General features: G+C 37.5%; 1 pseudogene; it reads left to right on the top strand.

Moving 5' to 3' along the window:
* Positions 1-1,263: 1,263 nt before the first annotated feature.
* LOC108490722 lies at positions 1,264-1,582 on the top strand (annotated as a pseudogene).
* Positions 1,583-3,193: the final 1,611 nt, after the last annotated feature.

Consider the following 3,193-nt stretch of genomic DNA (forward strand, 5'->3'; position numbering starts at 1 on the left):
TTTGCTTATCCAGGTTTACAGTGAAAAAGAATAAAAATGAGACAAAAGTATGTAAGTATGTGCAGTTTGGAGAAGAAAATGCGTGATAAAGAGCCAGTGTAAAATTATAGCCAAAGCAGGTGCTGAAAAAGTTCTTGTCAAATGTGCTCTGCACTGGGTCAGTGGGAAAGGTTCACGGAGAGCAAGATCTCACTTGTCAAGACTCCACCTTGTGAAAATGCAAGTTTATTTGAAAATGCCTCTGAAGTGTTTCTCTGCCCACAAACAACCACCTAGGCACAAAGAGGTTTCTACAGCTAAGGTTCAAGGGGGTCTGGCACCACCCAAAGCTGGAAGCAGAACTTGACAACATTGTCCATATGGTACTGGTTTTGAAGGCATGAAAGACACAATAATGAAGGATTCAGAGATTCTTCCTCCATGATTCTAAAGCACTGCTGAGCCCAGGTCATGTGACCCATGGTAAGAGTCCCTGAAAGCAGGCATGAAGCTGCGAAGGTAAGACCTAATTTGCAATGGGCACTCTGGAATGCTGGAAACACAGGACCATAGAATGACTGCCAAGAAAAGCAACAGAGAGCATAATGGAGTTAGCCCAAGAAAGAGAATGTGTTTGTTGTAGGAAGTAAAGCTGGAGGGGAAGAGCTCCCTTTGGAGTCCAGATGATGCCATCAGAAGTCCCAGATGCCAGACACAGAGCTGCAGGATTTAGTGTTTGCCCTGCTGTGTTTCCATTTCACGTTGGTCTGATCTTTCCTTGAAATTACCGTTTTCCCCTTTTGGACTAAGAAGGTTTACTTTGTGCCAGAGTATGTTGGAAGCAAGTAACTTGTGCTTTTATTGTACAGGGTCTCACGGTTAAGAGATTTCCTGTATTTACACTTTTGACAAGTGTTAGAGCTGTTTAAAAATATGGAGAGATGGTTCAGAAGTTAAGAGCACTGACAGTTCTTGCAGAAGACAAAACAATAAACACTTGTGCCCAACTTGATTTTTCTTTTTTATTCAGTCTAGGACCCCCGCCACTGAAAGAGTACCATCCACATTTAGGATGGGCCTTAGCATTTCAGTTAAACTAATCTATATAATCCTCATAGACATGCCCAAAGATTTATTTCCATGGCTGTGAAAATTCCATGGGAAAAAAATCCTTGTAGAAGTTTATGTAGCCAATGTCAAACTTTGTAGCTTAAGGGGCAGCCTTTTCACATGTCGTGTGTCCAGACTGCGGATCCCTCCTTGCAGCGGCAGCACGGACCCGTCATGGCAGGACAAGCAATTAGAAAGTTTCTTCTGCTGTTTGACAGAGTATTGGTCTAAAGGAGAGCATCTGAAACTATAACCAAAAGTATATTATGCTTTCAGATAAACCTCAAGGAAATGTATTGCAAGCAACAGTAGAAGTTGTGGGATCAGGCTCCAAAGGAAAGGGTGGAGAGATCCAACCAGTTAGTGTGAAAGATGGAGGCAAAGTTATTCTCCCAGAATACAGAGGCACCAAAGTAGTTCTAGATGACAAGATTGTTTCTTATTTAGAGACAGTGTCATTCTTGGGAAGCATATAGACTACAATCACTGTTGAAATAGCATCACACAAAGCTGTCCATTCCACTGACATTCAACAACGTCTCATCATGCAAATAATTTCCATGCCTCCCTTTTATAATAAACTAATGTCTAAACTGAAAAAAAAGTAGCTTAATGAAATTTTCAATTTATAACTCCAACAAATGCTATTTTGCACAAACATTTTATTTAAATCATTTTAAAGATATTTGAAACCTATTCAAAGTACCATTTAAATAGGTTTTAAGAAGTTAAGAGTACCTAAGTTTATAAGGCAGTATACTTTTATTGGATTTTTTAATACATAGTTAAATCTAAATTATATTTATGACAAATTCTCATTGTGTTTTTGTCTTTGTTGTAAATCATCTTTTATAAATACTGTAATAATATTTTTTTCAGTATCAGTTTCTAAAAATAACATTTAAAAGCATCAGATGCAAAGCATTCCATCAAGAAGTAAAGAAAATTCATACTCTATCTAGCTAACACTTTACTTGGACCTGACTGAGGTAAAAACTTTATATAACCAGTTTTCCCTTAGTCCTAAATTTTAGAGTTAACTCTTAATTCCTGAATTGTAGCTACTCAGTTGTTTTTTTTTTAAAAAGCACAGAAACAGGCTCATATATTACTTCAAACATCAACCTCAAAATATTCATATCATATACATACACTTTAAGCATTCCCAAAACAGTAATTTTAGTATGCAATAAGGTTTTATTAATTCAAAACTGAAGTATCCAGAGGTTATTTTTAGGGGCAGATTAAGTTTTATCCATGCTGGGTTTTTTTTTTTTAATTTTAGGGGGGTCTTTTTTGAGACAGCATCTTCCTAGCTCCAGCTGGCCTAAAATTCACTATGTAGACCAGAGTAGCCTCAATCTCACAAAAATCTGCCTGTCTCTGCCTCCCAAGTGCTGGGATTAAGAGCATGTGCCACCATACCTGACTCTATCCACGCTGTTTTAAATACAAAATGACACAAAACAATTACATTAATTCACAGTGCACTCAGATAAATCATCATGAGTTTACAAAACAGAAATCAGCTAAAATTCTCCCAATTGGTCACCAAGGTACTACAGACTCGATATTTTTCATGGTTATATAAATCACTATAGAGATCTCTTCAACACCAAAATGATTCAATAAAAACTGGCCAGAAGAGCCCCAAAACAAAAACACTTCAAACTTCCTGTCATATGGCAGATGCCTAAATAGTTTAACAATATTCCAAATTTGTTCAAAGAGCTTCCAAATTGACAAGGCCTGTCATATAAATAGTATAGTAGCCCAAATAGTGCAACACAACCCAAATAGCTCAAAAGAGCACCCAATCGAGCAAAACGACAAAGATTGAGGTACACTCATCAGGGAGAAATTTATCAAGCATTAGACTTCCCTGAGAATTCAAAACAGTCTAAATACTCATTTCTCTGCTTCGCCAAATAGAGGTAGAAAATAGCTATGCTGGTTAAACCAGAAAGATAAGAAATATCCCTAGAATAAAGTGATTCTGTGACCACTCCATCTTTCCTCTCCACTCGGGGTCAATTTGCTGCAAATGGCTGACACACAAAAAATGTATCTTTTTCCTGGCATGCCTCACCAAAACTGTTACTTT

This window comes from Nannospalax galili, unplaced genomic scaffold (assembly GCF_000622305.1).
Source record: "Nannospalax galili isolate Female #2095 unplaced genomic scaffold, S.galili_v1.0 scaffold175, whole genome shotgun sequence".
Lineage (NCBI taxonomy): Eukaryota > Metazoa > Chordata > Mammalia > Rodentia > Spalacidae > Nannospalax > Nannospalax galili.